The 17,399-nt window shown below is 49.2% G+C and overlaps 1 pseudogene; it reads right to left on the bottom strand.

Moving 5' to 3' along the window:
* Positions 1 to 3,298: 3,298 nt before the first annotated feature.
* On the bottom strand, positions 3,299 to 16,698 carry LOC143641282 (lysophosphatidic acid phosphatase type 6-like; annotated as a pseudogene).
* Between the last annotated feature and the right edge of the window lie 701 nt (positions 16,699 to 17,399).

The following is a 17,399-nucleotide window of genomic DNA, read 5'->3' as shown; positions in this document are numbered from 1 at the left end:
GGGATTGGAAGAGCACTCTATTACTGACCAACGGCTCCAGCCCTTTTATTTTGAGATGGGGTCTTGCTAAGTTGCTAAAGCTAGCCTCAAACTTGTGCTTCTCCTGCCTGAGTCTCCTAGGTAGCTGGGGTCACCGGTGGGCACCACGTGCCTGGCACTGCATTTATTCTTACTATCTGCTTAACCAGCAGCTGGGAGCACCCCAGCTAGACAGTCGTGTTCCAATTAAACTGTGTACCCCTCTGTCATTTCCTTTTCTTTCTCTGAGCACTTTCAAAGTCGTGAAAGGAGAAGGAAATAGTCTTTAATCCAAGGACACATGTATTCAACAAAACTGGTAGAGGAGCCACTGTATGTAAGAACTGGGCTAAGGCTGGGATGAAACAGTTGATGTTTGATCAACCACTAACAGACAGGTCCCCACTGGTGTGAAAGTGCTGACCCTGGTCCAGCAGGCCAACAGGCCATCTCCATAGAGCCTCAAGCCAAGGGGATGTTGTGTGACTCTTGAAGGAGGGAGTTTCCTGTTGGTGAAGGAAAGGGAAACAGCAGGGTGGTCTCTTTAAGAGGGCAGAGTACACCATGAGCCCAGAGGAAGGGGCGATCCTGAAACCCTGGAGCGGCCCACTTCAAGGTTCTGAGCAAGAAGGCTTAGGGTGTCACTTAGTGGTAGCGGTCGGGCTTAGCATGTGTGAGGCCCCGAGTTTGATCCCTGAACCACAAAATTTGTAAATCAGTTTTAAGCAATGGAATGAAGTGATCCGATTTTTTTTTTTTAGTTGTAGTTGGACACAGCACCTTTATTTTATTTATTTTTATGTGGTGCTGAGGATCAAACCCAGGGCCTTGCACATGCTAGGCAAGCGCTATACCATAGAGCTGCAGCCCCAGCTCAATCAGATTATTTTTCATAAAATTTACAAACTGGAATGTGTGGAAGACAGCTGGGGGCTGGGGGAGGGAACCACAGGAAGATCACTAGTAAAAACTTGCTTATTTTACAAAATCCTTAAACTCAAGACTCATCCCTTTTGCTTTAAAAAAAGAAAAAAGAAAAAAACATCAAATTGCATCACATTTCCCATACTGTTTAGACAATTTGAATCTTAATGCCACTTTCTGTTCTCTAGCTCAGATCTGTAATTTTTTTGGAAGTCACAAACTCTTACAATTAAGGAAAATCATATAATCTTAATTTGGCGGTTAAATTTTTAATAACACATGTAAAGCAAATAGTCTAAAAAGCACAAAAACCATTTAATGGCCAAACATTTCATGGAGGGAGTTAAATAATAATGTTTAAAGAAAAGTATATTATGAGGATTGTAATAAACTTTGTCTCCCCCTCCCTCTCTCCCTCCCTCTCTTGTTTAACCTGGCTTCTTATCTGGGTATGAATCTGTTTTCTGCCTGTAGGTGACCACACTCCAATGTCAGCTCCTGGCTCAGTGCTTAATTGCACTTGGCAACCAACCCTGCTAGAGGAGGAAGGGGAGTGGGCATGCGATCACACAAAGATGGCAAAGAGAACCTTCACGGGGGTTGTCTCACACATGCTTCCTCACACAAAGTTAAATGATGAATTCATTTATTTCACCAAATGCAAAAGAACTCGGGCTTCCATTGCAAAATACCCCACTCAGAGTCCAACCAATTTTGAGGGCCCTAGGATTCCAAAGAACTGGTTCAAGAAACCAGTCATAGGAAAGTCAGTCTTTGCTTGCAGCCACAGGTGGGAGGCAGCTGGGCTGGCTTACCTGTGTGTTCAGTGTGGTCCTGGGGGGTTGGACTCCTCATACCTTGCAAGAGGTGAAGTCCAAGAATTTAATTTTTTTTTTAACATGGGAAGCAGCCCCCAGCGCACAGCTGTGTGCAGGCTGCCATCTTCCTTTCTCCAGTGGCCAGAGCAGGGTAGAAGGCAGAATGGCTCACAAGTCCCAGTGGTGTCTGGCTCCAATTAATTCATGTTAAGGGTGAGTTTCAGTTTCAAGATTTTATGTATTTGTTTACTATAGAAAAGGTCTTTCTGTAAAATCTTCTGGGACCATGTGTCTACTTCTGATCTTCACCAAGCTTCCAGGGCTTTCATTTCCTCACTTCCCGTTTAGGGACTCCGCAGCCACCCTGTGAGGACCTCTCCTGAAGACTCTGCCTGTCCCCAGGAGTCCGTCTGTGACCTGAGAATGTGCTCCACCGGCTCTGATTTGGCTGCTCAGTTCTCAGTGTCAAGTGTGATCGGGGGCTGGGCCCGGCACCTTCTAGGACAGGGTCATCACCATTACATTCAGTCAAAATGTATTGGTTACAGGGGATGGAGGATTGCTGTGATTTATTTTGTTCTCCAAATTACAAAGTCTCCTAGTCTTTGAGCTATTAAAAAGTTTCATACACACACAGATTTATTTATACAAGTATATATGAACATTTAATTGAGTAAAATGTGAAAATAATTAAATGACAGTTTTGAAATGTCAACCCACTGCATGCAGTTACACTCCATGTTTGTATAAATATATCAAAATATACTCTACTGTCATGTAACACAAGAAATAGCAAATAAGATTTTTGTTTTTTAGAAAGTCAGTGCAGTCAGGGCCTCTGAGGCCACACGCTGGGCAAACCCTTGGAATGTCAGCCGCCCCGTCTTCCTCAGGACCCTCCTCTACTGCCCACTCCCACATTAAGCCACTAATTCTGAGGATAAGCCGAATGCTCTTATTCTAACAGAAAAAAGAGGCTTCTGACATTTGTAAGAGGGAAGCCTTTCCTTTTGGTGGCCAAGAAGCAGATCTTCTACCAACAGCATCCCCACTAGCAGGAAGAGAAAGAGCAAACACAGGCCTGTCCGTCAGAGGGCTGGTCCGAGTCCTGGCTCTGGCACGCACTAGCTCAGCTCAGGCAGGGCTGCCGACTCTCAGCCCCAGCTTCTCACCCACCTGACGGTGAGAAGATAACACTCATGTGTAAAGTGTAACATGATGAAGAAAGTGAGAAATACATTCTTCCATCAGCTTCCACACCTCCCATTAAATCTTTTGAACCTTGGAACACAAGGAAAAAGGGAATGCTGAGACACTCAGCATGTGGTGCTCTATATTCTTTGCAACACAGGGTGGAGGCACCGGGTCACCAGCCCGGATCAGAAGCGTAAGGACCTGGGAAGGCCGCAGAGCAGGGGCTCTGTCTCCCAGGCCACGGTGGTGCCAGCAGACAGTGTGAGCAGGCCTGAAGGGCCTCCTTCCCACACACTCGGAGGTCTGACCAAGCATGACTCTGGGCCAGCAGCTGCACAGGCCACTCACCTGTCTTCCCGCTGTAGGACGTACAAGGCCGTGTCCATGGCCCTCTGCTCAACCACCTGGGTGAATCTCTGCAGGGTGGGGCAGCTCGAGAGGCTGTGTACCTGGAAGACCACAGGCAGGACTTCAGATCACAGCTTCTGCCCCCAACCTGGCAGCTGCTCGGCTCCCACCCAGGCTGCAAGGACCTGTCTTCTGGGAAGGGGCTAAATAGCTGAAAACACCATGGCCCCAGGTCCTTCCAAAGCCATGCACTCCTGGTGGGTTGAAGAGCCAGAATCGAAAAGATTTCCTCCATTTCTGATGGCTCCCAACCACTCCACATTTTTTAAAAATTTTATTTAAGTTAAAAAAAGAATAAAACACCAAGGCAAGGGATTCACAAATTTCCACTTGACTTTCATTTTCCCTAAAATGCTTTCTGAAGATCTGCCATACAAATGCTCTACGTGATCTCTCGCCCATGACCTCAGACCACTGCACCTAAGCACAGGTGCGTTTGTGCCTCTGCGGCATGAGGTCATTTTCACAAGAGAAGGAAGGAGGCTCCTACGCTGCCACAGTGTTCAACTTCTGAATCTAGAGAGATATTTCCCATGTGTGATCTTCTTTATGTATTCATTACACAAAAGAGGTCCTATGGCTAGATTAGTTTGAGGAAAACAGACTTAAAGATTAACTGGAAAAAAAGATTAGCTGGAGGCCGGACCCCGGTGGTGCACTCCTATAATCCCAGCGGCTCAGGAGGCTGAGACAGGAGGATCGTGAGTTCAAAGCCAGCCTCAGCAATGGGAGGCACTAAGCAACTCAGTGAAACTGTGTTTCTAAATAAAATATAGAAAATAGGGCTGGGGATGTGGCTTAGTTCAATCCCCGGTAATCCCCCCACCCTGAAAAAACAAAAGATGAACCAGAGTTCTTGTGTGTGTGTGTGTGTGTGTGTGTGTGTGTGTGTGTGTTGCTAGGGACTGAACCCAGGACAGCAGGGCCTTGTGCATGAGAGGCAAGCACTCTACCAAAGGAGCTCTACCTCCAGCCCCAGAGTTCTTTACTATGGGTTTCTCAGATTTTTAATATGATGATATGCATATACTCTTTAAAAAATGTAGAATAAATAAGGACCCAAAAGTTTTAGATCCTAGCAGATACTGACTGAATGTAAAATTCACATGTAAAAATTGAGCACCCTGGGCTGGGGTTGTGGCTCAGCGTGTCTAGCATGCGCAGGGATGTGGGTTCAATCTTCAGCCCCACATAAAAATAATTAAATAAAATAAATGTGTTATTAAAAAAAATTGAGCACCCCTCCCTACCCACAATCCTCCCTAGTCATCACCCACTCGACCCCTACTCTATCAAACACACACACACACACACACACACACACCCCAGGTATTCTAAACAAATTTCAAGAAACTGATCTAAAGCTGGATATCTGTACTTCTGACTGATCTAGAGCTGGATGTCCGTACTCCTGACTGATCTAGGGCTGGACGTCCAAACTCCTAACTGATCTAGAGCTGGATGTCTGCACTCTTAACTGATCTAGAGTCGGATATCTGTACCCCTGAATAATCTAGAGCTGGATGTCTATATTCCTGACTTATCTAGAGCTGGATGTCTATACTCCTAACTGATCTAGGGTTGGATGCCCGTACTCCTGACTGATCTAGGGCTGGACATCCCGTCTGTACTCCTGACTGATCAAGAGCTAGATGTCCATACTCCTGACTGATCCAGGGTTGGATGTCTATATTCCTGGCTGATCTAGAGCTTGATGTCTATATTCCTGACTGATCTAGAGCTGGATGTCCATACTCCTGACTGATCTAGGGTTGGATGTCTATATTCCTGACTGATCTAGAGCAGGATGTCTGCACTCCTGGCTGATCTAGAGCTTGATGTCTATATTCCTGACTGATCAAGAGCTGGATGTCCATACTCCTGACTGATCTAGGGTTGGATGTCTACATTCCTGACTGATCTAGAGCAGGATGTCTGCACTCCTGGCTGATCTAGAGCTTGATGTCTATATTCCTGACTGATCTAGAGCTGGATGTCTGCACTCCTGGCTGACCTAGAGCTGGATGGCTGCACTCCTGGCTGATCCAGAGCAGGATGTCTGCACTCCTGGCTGATCTAGAGCAGGATGTCTGCACTCCTGGCTGCTCTAGAGCTGGATGTCTATATTCCAGACTGATCTAGAGCTGGATGTCTGCACTCCTATCTGGGTGAGGAGTCCATGACTCTTCCCGTCCCCTCCTCATTGCTCCCTCTCCCTCAGCCCCCACATCCACTCCACCCGTAAGCCTCACCACAGTGGCCTACACACCAGAGGGCCTCCACCCACTTCTCCCCACCTAGTTCCAAGTCAGGAGCCTGTTCATCCAAGTGCCTGCCCCATGGTCACCAAACCCCAAGGTTCAGGGAAAACTGTCATCCCACCTGTTAGCAGCCATATTGTCTAAGAGAATGAAGAAGTCCACTTCGATGCTACTGTTGAGGCCCATCCCTTCCTTCACCTCTTTCAAATCCTCTGAGATCTATGGCTGCGAAGTAGCAGTCTCCTTCCGGCCTCTGCCAAAGCAATTTTAAAAATATTTTTTTACATCATCTTTATGTTGTATAGCAATCAAGAGTTTACTAAATGTGTGTTGCTCAACCTTTTGAGATCTCCTTCAATCCTCACAAATAGCCAGTGGAGCTAGCTGCATTATTCCCATTTTATAGATGAGGAAATTAAGATTCCACGAGGTCAAGTGATTTATAAAAGTTAGCAAGGATCAGGAGAAAAATTAAGGTCAAACTTTCCAAGTCCTACTCTAGATTCCTATCGTGCCCACCACCATGCACAGCCCAGGTCTGTCTGGAGACGGCACTCTCTCTCTCTTCTATGAACACATCTCATATCACTTTGGTGCAGCTCAGAATGGCTGAGGACTAAAAGGGTCATCCGCCCAAACCAACGGACCTGCGTGGCAGCACACCAGCAGGGACAAGGAGGGCAGTCTGTCTTCTTGGGCCAGTACACCTGGATTCGCAGGCTGATGACCGGCTCACTCACTACCTTATCCACCCACTCCAGAGACCGAGTGTAAAGTCCGAATGGGGAAAAGGCCTGTTCACGACGTTACACCACCTCCAGACTCCCTGCACCTCCGCTGTGAGCCTGCGGCCACGAGTAAGAGCTCCTGCACTCCCTCGGCAGTGGCAGCATGAGGCAGCCACGAGGGTGGGTCTGGGCAAAGCCTCAGGGCAGGCAGGTCTGCCAGCCAAGGTGGGGAGGGGCACCCTCCACTAGGCAGTTACCTGATCCTCTGCCTCAGATTCTGGCAGCTTTGGTAGTTGGGGTACAACACTTCCGAGTCTGCCTCAGCAGTGTGGATGATGACAGGTCCTGGGAGGAATGGGGTGCACAGGCAGGAAGAGGCTTCACTGGGTTCTTCCCAAGCCCCACTTCCTCCTCCTCCTCTTTGTCCACCACAGAGATGGAGCACAAGGTCTCCTTAAGGAGAGCAAAGGCCCCAGCACACACCGGCCCTGCTGAGTGTTCCCACGGCCAAAGCATCGCACAAAGCAGGCAGCAGCCTTGTTCTGCCCAGCACATGCCCTCCTACGGGGCCATGAACAGACCAGAGGGGAATGGACCGCCCCCACCCTGTCCCACCTCAGGCATTCTGAGGAACACCCTTCAAGGTCTAGAGTTGAGTGAAGGTCTGAGTGAAGCATTCTCCTTGATTTTCTTATCCCACACTCCCCTGTCTCATCCCCAACACTCCTTGCCTTCAAGCCCTGCCAGCAACTAAGCATCCTAATGAAGAATGGGCTATCCCTAATTTGATCAGAACTAGGTTATTTTCTTCCCAAAGTTCAATCTCATAGGCTAATATGGCAACTTATCACATAACAATCTGAGAAAGGTGGCCACAAAGCCATAAATCTCCTCAGGCTGGAGTCCTGCACAAAATAAAAGCCAGCCTTCTAGAAGAATTGCTAGGAACCAAAGATCAGACCACAGTGTTCCTATACCTAGCTGCTGCTCAGAGATCACTAGCTCTTTTTCCCTCTGGCAACGCCTGGAGGTATCCTAACACCCTGCCAGAAGCAGCAGAGTCCTGTGGCGGCTCTTTTTTTCCCACAGCCCAGGCCCAAGGTCAAAAGGAACATCTCCCATCAGCAGCAATCTGGAATTCACTGCGGTCAGTCCACACGGCAAGTAGGTGAGCCCGAGTCCCAAGGAGCTCTTTATTCTCCGATTACCGATGACCGGAACCCCAGGTTTTTAAAAGCAGCCATGGTAGCTTTACTAGAACATGAGAATCCAAACACACTTCGTTGGTCGCCACAGAAGGAAACCCCACTGAAGGCCTGTAAGTTAGGTGTTGAGTCCGTAACTAACCCACAGGGCTGCCTTGGGAAGCCACTTTCTTTCTCTAGGGCTCATGTGCAATCCCAGGGGTGGAACCCTATCAGTGATCTCGGGAACCTCGCCCACCACTATGTCCAACAGTAACAGTGCTGATACCTGCAAGGTGGTGGTTCAAAGCAGAGTCTATCTGCATGTCCCATGCCCCCTCCTTTCCTATAGTCCCTTGACCTCTGAAGAATCATGGGCTTCTGCATGTACAAAAACTCAAAAAATGATCTACATGCACATATCCTTGGATAAGTAGTTGAACCTATAGGTGACAGCATGGTTTTCGATACCAGACTGTTTGAATTCCACCATTTACCATTTAGTGTGCCTGGGCAGGTTATTTAGCCCCTCTTAGTTCTCTTATTTGTAAAATGGAAAATGGTACCTTCCTCATAGGGTTATAAAAAGACTTAAACAATATATGCGAAGTCCTTAGAATACCGTTTGGTATATACCAAGTCTTTAGTGCTGGGATTTTAAAAACTGATAATAATCTAGTATAACACGAATGGCACTACAGAGTATTATACCATCTGGAGTCTGCTGCTGTATTGGCACCTTGGAACTACAGTTTTCAGTAAAAAGACACTCTAAATAGATACTCAAATATGAACTGAGCCAAGGACTGGCCAAATGGGGCCATCCAGCAGTCTCTAGCTTCCTCCCAGCCTGCGTCTCCACAGTTCTCATGGAGCCCCCTGGGGCTTCTCAAAGATTTCCTTCCTAAAGCAAAACCCAGTGTCGCACCACTTCCATTCATGGTGGCACCTTCTGAGGTTCTTTGGCTCATTCAACTCCCTTGATGCTGGGGAGAGCACAGAAGTAGCTCTAACAGGAGTCAAACTGAAGTCCCCATCTCTCTGAGTCCCATGCATACAACCTCTACCCAGGAAGCCACACAAGAGACATGTAAGGACCCACAGAATTCCCTGCTGGAACCCTGGGGCATCCCCAATTTGTGACCTGCCTGAAGAGAAGGGGTCACCTAAAGACATCTTTCCTCCTTTGTCACGCCTCTGGTGTTTCCAGGAAGAGGGAATTTGCCCTTCTGAAGCTGAGCAAGTGAGGACTTCAGATCAGGCCCTGTGGGTGATTCTTAAGCTCTGGGCTCTCCAGGAGGGAGGGAGAGCTGCTCTGTTTGCTTTCTGTTGGCTATACACGTCTGTGCTTAGCAGCCAACTGCAGCAAGAAACCGGCCGCAGCACCCAACCCAGCTAGGGATAAGGCAGGCTCCTCTGGCCTGAAGTTCCTATTCTGTTACACATTTTTAAAAGTTCGATGAATGTTTTGTTTCTATTTGAGATACTGCTAAAGAAGCTAAAGAAAAGAACAATAACCTTTGCCTTATGGCACCCTTTACTATTTTAATTCTGATGAGGTAATGATGCTCTGCAGACGCTCTGCAGACCAGGGATTCAAGTAAGTCTGAATCAATAACAAATGATAAAATGCAGCCACCTTTTCTGGGGGGTGGGGGTTCAGGGGTACTTGACTACTGAGCCACCACCCAGCCCTACTCTGTATTTCGTTTAGAGACAGGTCTCACTGGGTTGCTTAGGGCTTTGCTAAATTGCTGAGGCTGGCTTTGAACTTGTGATCCTCCTGCTTCAACCCCCCTCCCCCAGATACTGGGATTAAAGGACTGTGCCACCGTGCCCAGCCAAAAATGCAGCCTCCTTTGATGGCCAAGGACCCTAGATATATGGGATCCATGAGGGGAAAAAATGCAGTCCTTGGGAGTAAAAAGTTGGGGAATTTCTGACCGCAGACATACACAGGTTTATCGTCAAAACTCAACTAGGAAACGCAGCTAATGCTTGGGTCCTACTGTGAATCAGCACTCTTCTGCCCTCCTCTCCCTTAGCAGGTCACTACTGTCCCCGGGATGCAGCCAGCACGGCCCTTGGCAGCCTGTGCAGATGTCTGGGAGGAGAGGCCAGAGCAGGAGGCACACTGGAGACACTCCTGACAGGTCAGGCTGAAGCTGCAGCACACGGCAGGCAGCAAGGACCCTGAGGACAGGCACACCCGAGGCCACATGTGCAGAAGAGAGATGGGAAAACGGACACAGAGAGGGACTCTGGGAGGTCGCTCCTCAAGGGCCAGGGGCTGGCTTGTAGACCCCACAGACAGACCTTCTTTCTGACGTTGGAAAAGCCCAGCCAGCAAACATCGAGTGGACTCCAGATTCCGATGCATGTTGGTGGAGCGAACACTGGAAAAAACAGAAAGGCAGAGACGCGCGGGAAGGAAGGCTGAGTCATACACTGCACCACGAGCAGCTGCAGTCTCCAGACACCCAGGGCCCTGAGCTCAGGAAGACGCTTCGCTGCTGCTTGGTGGGATGGCTGCCCCCAGAGGACGCACAGGCCAATGAACGCGACCTCCAGTCACTACTGCTCTCAGGACCACTGTATCAGACAACTCTCCCCCAAACTTCTCTGGGAGAAGACAGGAGCCCCTGGGGTGTCTGACCCCTCACACTCAAGACCTCACTCAGTGCCACATCTCCTCTTTTAATGACTCACAAGACCTCCTGCGGGTGGAAAGTCAGCGAAAGGAAGGGGACGTCTTTGACATAGTTCTTCCTCAGCCTCTCCCCCAGGGCAAACATCTGCTGCATGCCCACCGTGGTCAGCTGCCCAGCCAGCATGCCCCCCTGAGGTGGGGAAGAAAGAGAATCAGACACCTGCCAGCTGATCTCACCCAGAGACCCACTGAAACTCTCAGTGGCCCAGAGCAGGACACATGCTCACCTTCAAGGTAGTCCTGCTGTACTGAGAGTCATAAGGAGAATGTGGTTTCGGGCCACCAGCTCGGTGACTGTGCGATCAAACTGAGTTTGGGGTGGGACCTCTAATAGCTGGAGATTCCACTCTACCTGTTGTGATCATAAAAAACAAGATATGTTTTTTTAAAAGTTTCTTGAAACTCACAGCGTTAACATCTGGTGGTCGCATGGAACATTAGGCAGAATCACTCGGACATTAGGCTACAGACCTTCCCGTGGGAGGAAAAGGGAGAAACGACCGATTTAGGATTCCAGGTGTTCTTGGCCCAGGTCCTATGAGTGCTGCACTAATACTGTCAGGAGCTACTCTGGCCCTGAGCCCAGGCTGAAGGGGAGAGATGGCCAGTGCTGGCAGCAGGTGCTTGGCATGCATGAGCATGGCCTTAGTGTCCATGCCTGGGAAATCTCCAGGGAACCTGGACCCCCACGTAGCACACCACACATGCTGTGTCCCTTGTTATCAGTTCCTGCTATCCAATTTCTGAAATAAACAGCTGCCAACAGGAAGCCTTGGCTGCTCCCCACCTCCCTTTATTCCCTGCAGTCTGCCACTTGCTCCCACTGTCCTGCAATGGCTCCCAGACATCCCAAGTGGCCACAATCCCCAGCTCCAGCTGTTGGTGACTCTCGCAGCCAGGAGTGCACCTCCACACAACCTCGCAACCTCAGCTGTCCTTTCCAGTGCAACCACACCCTCCCAGGCCCAGGACTCCAACTTGTGACTCCCTGCCACACACCATCCCTGCAGCCCTGCTGGCCAGAACAAAGTCACTCTGAATGCTCCTGCTGTGACCGCACATCAGAGTAGACCTTACTACCTCCTCCTTCCTTTTTCACAGTTGATCATCACTCCTTCTCCTCAGTTCTGAGCCTGGCTTGCATAGCATGGCCCAACCTCTTCTCAGCACCCCCTCAGGACTTCTCCCCTGCCCTACACACTACCTCTCCAGCCCCACAACTGTTTCTTTCAGCGCCATATTCATACCTCCTAGTTTTTCAATGTATGTTCCTAGAATTTTCTTTCCTGTCATCTGAGAAGACTCCTTCGTTCCGTAAGACTCAACAAGCCTGACCATGGCTCTGAACTTCTATAGCAATACTGGTGGCTCTCTCTGGAATCCTTTACATACTGTTCTAGGAGAGTTCCTTTACTGGTCTGTCCTGTTCAGTAGATTCAGCTTCCTGATAACAGAGACTCGGTCATTTATTGACCTTTGTATTCTGAAATCCTAAGAAGGGCGTAGCACACCATACATGCAATTAATAACTCTGACCATCTGTCAGATCCTGTGGAAGATATCAAGCTTGAGATAATTTGGCCCTGCCTTTCCCTGATTTTCAGATTAATAGAGGAAGCAAACTCTGAATCTAAATGACATAATAAAAGGGAATATGTGCTATAAGAAACCAGATGAAGTCCATTGTAGTTCAAGGTAAAACAGACATTCTCTTCTGCTTGAGGATTCAGGGAATATTTCACAGAACGGATCATATGTGAAATGAACAGAATTTAGACAAGCAACAACTGGGACTTGGGAGTAAGAAGCAGGTAAGAAGAAATGGTGGCATTCAGGATTCCAAAAACAGCTAGAAAATTGGAGCAAAGTAGAGATACTAAAGAATGTGTATACAAAGAAGTAGTCTAGTTTGTCTCAAACTGGGAATGGTTTTCAAGCCTTTTAATTAGCAAATGCCAAGAAAAGCTGAACATTCAATTTGTACATGTAAATGCAAAAACTGGAGTTTCTCCAGCTGCAGTAGGAATAAGAACCCAGAGCCCCAGGCAGCCAGCCCCTGGCCCACAGCTCCACAGTAGTTCAAAAGTCACAGGTATAATACTATTGGACTGGGAAGACCAATGCAGGAAAGCCAAGTTTATGATGTCTGCCATAGTCTACATGAGTACTGTTGGTCACCTCTTCACTGCTATGACCAAAAGGCCTAAAGAGAACAATCTAGAGAAGGAAAGGTCTATGTGGGACTCACAGGTGCAGAGGTTCAGTCCATGATCGGTTGGCTCCATTCCTCAGGCCAAGGTGAGGCAGACCAGGGTGGTGGAAGGGTGTGGTGGAGCAAAGCTGCTCAATGCTGGCAGCCAAGAAGCAGAGAAGACAAGGCACCAGAGACAGAATGCAAACCCCAAAGCATGCTGCTAGTGACCTACTGCCTCACCTGCCAGTCAGCACCCAGCACAGCAGTCCCCACCCCGAATCACCAATCCATGCAATGGACTGATCCACTGATCATGTCACCATGCTCATAATACAATCATTTTACCTCTGAATATTCCTGCCTTGTCTCACCCATGAGATTTCAGGAGATACCTCAGTCCAAACAATAAAAGATCCAAGATTTCACCTAAGGCAGCAAGAACAGAGGAGGTAAATGTGAGACATCTGAATTAGTAGGTAAAAGTTTTATTTTGTGGCTGGGTTGGCAGTAACTAAGGAAAAAGAAAGGAAAACTACTACTTTGATTTTGAGCCTGTGTACCTAATGTGGAAAGGGTAGAGGAGGTGCTTCCTGACTAACACTGAGACAGAAGAAAGCAGGGAAACTGCATTCACTTTTGGTCACTTAAAAGTTTGAGTGAAGTCCTCTGTGCTCCCAGTACTCTTGGCATAACCCCGTCATTGAAATGTTCTGTCTCTCTCCATCACTACACTGAAAACTGACATGAAATCACCCTTCTCCAGGTCAGAGACCTAAGTCCACAGGGCCATTCAGCTTCACTGAGAAGGCTCTCTGCTTAGCCGCCTTTCTGGTTCCCAAGAGACAAGTCCTGCAGTGCAGGTCACACCAAGTCTAGAGCCCACGTTTTCAGAGGATCAACATAGTTTCATATATGGTGTCCATCCCACATACACACTCTCATCCTCTTTCCTCTTCTTAACTTAATGATAAAGACTGACTTGATAAATCTCCTTATATTTATACCCCATTTCCAAAAAGAAACAGACGACAGCAATATCTAAAATCTGGTAAGACAACCAAGTCAAAGTAGGTAAGAGACAAAACCAAATAAGCATAGGGGCAAAAACAGATGTAGTAATAAGGTTACCAAAAATGCATCTATCAAAAATCCATACACCTATCATAGATGGACCACAAGTTTGGCACCAACTTTCTGGCTTTTATATAAAAGGAGAAATTTGATCAGCTAGACAAGTTTAAAGATAAAAGCAAGCAAACTGTTCAGGAGAAGTACACCATATCTAATGCTAACAGACAAATTCCTCCCAAGGGTCCTCATAAAGAAGAGAGAGTAATATAATGAACATCTTTTCAGTAGTCACAGCAATGAGTTCTGTGGGGTTGTTTCTCCCAATTCCCTCAACACAGAAAGAGAACATCTCACCAAAGCACATTTCAGTGAAGCCAATTCTATATTGGGAGGATATGCTAAATTCCAAGTAAGAGAAAAAATTTTGCAAACAAAAAACTTCCAGGTGTAGATTTTTAAATAAAACCATAATTTTAAACCTGGGTTATACACTGGCATCAGCAGGACATTTTCTAAAAAGTTACTGATGCCTGAGCCCTATTCGGAACCTCCCTGGGGGGCAGGCCCTTTACTTCTTAATGATGAAGAGTCCAGACATATCTAAAGTTTCACCAGAGAAGATCTTACAATGTCTGGGCACTTGGGCCAATTAAACCAGGATTCTGGGAGGAAGACCCAGGCATCAGTATTTTTAAAATATCCCCACTTGAGTTCAATATCCTACCAAGGTAAAGAACCATCACTATAGAAAGATGGATGTACTGGCCTGGCACATTCTTCAGGTGCTGCATCCTGAACGCCACCTTTCTCAGCCGAGCTCTGGCTAGGTATTAAGTAACAAGACATTATGCTTCCCAGCTAATCTATCTTGTCAAATAAAACCCAAAATACCTTAACAATGAAGCTAGGGGAGGGTGAACTGTCTTTAATGAAAACAGAAGAACCTGCCTGGTGGTCATCCTGCCACTGTCTGCAGGGGAACTAGGGAAACCTAAAATGAGAGTCAAATCTATTCTTTTGAAAGTATACTAGGATCTACTGTAATGATCAGGAAAACAGCTAATTATGTTCCATAATTTTATTTCCAAGGCACATACTTTTATCAAGATAGGCTAAACAAATAGTTATTTAAGCCCTAAAAAAACCACTCATATTTTAAACAAGACTACTTTCTAAGGATTTGTAAAATAACTGAAATGACCTGTCACATGTGTTTATCTATAAACCAATGAGAAATCAGTAAACATGTACCAAAAGAAATTTTAGTTTTTGAATGGCTGCTACATGGTCCCACCTGAATATAATTAATATCAGAACTAGGAAGATAGAAAATCCCAATCACCTGTCTATTAAATGGGGTATTGAAAAGAAAACCTGGGCAAGGCCTTCCACAAGCAAGTTAAAAAGGGCTGACGACATTCACTTGTGGACATTCACTGATGACATTCACTTGAAAGAGGGTGGTTTCCACCCCTGGCTTTTATGCACATATTTTATTCTAGATTACCAAACAGTTTTAAAGCATCTACCTACAGTCTGCAGGTATGATCTGGTAGGAGAGGTACTGTGTCTTCTCTTATTGCAAAACGAGCCCATGGACTATGATGTTCTGCATTTTGTAGTTAGAGATGATGGATGAAGCTGGTGTGCTAAGCAATAAGGACCCCCTCTTCCAGAAAGGCATAAGACACCCATCACACACCCACTGGCTCAGGAGAAATCTCTAAAAGAAACTACATCTTTTTACAGGGCTTCGGGGAATACATGCACTGTACATTCGAGGCCCAGGTCTAGACAGTCAAGCTTTATTCTTTGCTACCACTGATAACCTGTCTTTAACATGAAAAAAAAGTGTGTGTGTGCATTCCTATCAATTACTTCCCAGCCCTCTGTAACAAGAATAAATGGGGAAAAGTGGGGGTAGAGGTTGCCCAAGAGATGGGTCATGTGTTTACAAAATGATAAGGAAATGATAAGGCCTGCTTTGAAAACTGGGTTTTAGTGTATAGTGTGAAGAGTCCAACTCTCTCGGTTTTCTCTAGAAAGCAACTATGACCAGGAAGATGGACAACCTATTGATTTGTTCCAACTTCAACCTAAGCGTCACACACTAGGCATTCCACAATTACTTGTGGGACTTGGGGACCTGCGTACAGAGAGGCTAACCACAAAAAACATGGAATTATTTGTGCTCTAAGGCTATTTAGTCATCGTTAACCCTGCAGAGTTGAAAGCATCATACCCACAAACCGACCACAAGCCCTTCCACTAACTATAGGTCTAGAAGCCTGAAACGCAGACAGCCAGGATACAGCGACTGTCGCCACGTCTTCCTGAGACTTCTAACCGCCTCCAGCTAACCCTGAAGAGGGAGTCCTGGAACCTGTCCCAAGGCAGCCCGAGGTCCCCTTAGGCAGGTCCCTGACACAGCGCGACGGTCCCGACAGCACCAAGGCGGCCGTCCCCGGCTCGCGACACGCCACTTTTCGGCCCTGGCGCTCCGCTGACCACTGGCCAAAGGGCCCCCAGGCGAGTCCCGGGCTCCTCCAGAGGAGCAGCGGCGGCACAGCTGGGGGCGACCCTGGAGGTCTGGGACACTCACGGCCAGAAGGGCCCGTCGGGGAGCCGGGGAGCCGGGGAGCCGGGGAGCGGGGAGCCGGGGAGCGGGAAGCCGGGGAGCCGGGGAGCCGGGAAGCGGGAACCAGGGAGCGGGAAGCCGGGGAGCCGGGGGAGCCGGGGGAGCCGGGGGAGCGGGGGAGTCGGGGAAGCGGGGAGCCGGGGAGCGGGGAGCCGGGGAGAGGGGGAGCGGGGAGCTGGGGAGCCGGGGAGAGGGGGAGCGGGGAGCTGGGGAGCCGGGGAGAGGGGGAGAGGGAAGCCAGGGAGCCAGGGAGCCGGGGAAGCCGGGGAAGCCGGGGAAGCCAAGGAGCGGGGAGCCGGGGAGCAGGGAGCCGGGGAGCGGAAAGCCGGGGAGCCGGGGAGCGGCTCACCTGGTCTGCGCAGGGCAGCGGCCACAGCGGGCTCCGCGCGACATGCGGGAACACCACCTGCACCTGCTTCAGCTCCAGGTGGCCGCGCGCCTCCGGGCGCAGCTCGCCTGGGGCCGCCCGCCGCGCGCGCAGACAGCAGGCCAGCGCGGCCAGCGCGCCAGACGGGGCCCACAGCCGCGCGCTCAGGGCGCGAGCCGCCATGGGGCCGCCGCGAGCGCGCGGGGACCGCGGATGAACACTCCGGCCCACCCGACGGGCCACGCCTTGCCCTTGCCCTCGCCCTCGAGTCCTCAAGCCCGCTTTCCAGTCGGGTCCCTGCGCTCCTGAAGGAACAGGCCCCGGCACGAAAGGCGGACACCCCACAGATGGCCGGCTCCACTGGCCACAGCTCCCAGCCCTCCCCCGCCCGGAACCATCTCTGCCGGCCCCGCAGAGGAGCACGGGAAGTGGAGTCCCCAGGCCCGCTTGGCTGGCGCCCTCCGCCAGCGGGAACTACAACTCCCACAAGGCCGTGCACCGGGACTCCGCCAGGCGGGGCTGCGGGAACCCTCCTGGGCAGGCCTGGGCGCTGGGGCGGCGGGAACCCGCGTGGGCAGGCCTGGGCGCTGGGGCGGCGGGAATCCGCTTGGGCAGGCCTGGGCATGGGGGCAGGAACCCGGGAATCTGCCAGGAGGAGGCCAGCTCCAGGTAGAACTGAAGGACAGGGAGTGGGACTTTGAATCTGGCTTTGAACTTGGGAAACTTATTCCAAGTAAGTTGTGGGGGGCTGTTGCTGAGGCCGAGCCCAGGTCACCGGTGAGTGGCGACCCTTGCAGAGGTGGGCTCAGGGTTGTACTGCCCACGCTTACCATCCAGCCTTGGCTCACACACTTCTAGGGCATGAGTCCTCGCAATCTCACATG

This window comes from Callospermophilus lateralis, unplaced genomic scaffold (genome assembly GCF_048772815.1).
Source record: "Callospermophilus lateralis isolate mCalLat2 unplaced genomic scaffold, mCalLat2.hap1 Scaffold_94, whole genome shotgun sequence".
NCBI lineage: Eukaryota > Metazoa > Chordata > Mammalia > Rodentia > Sciuridae > Callospermophilus > Callospermophilus lateralis.
The sequence above is the reverse complement of the archived record's forward strand: the minus strand, read 5'-3'. Positions and strand labels throughout refer to the sequence as shown.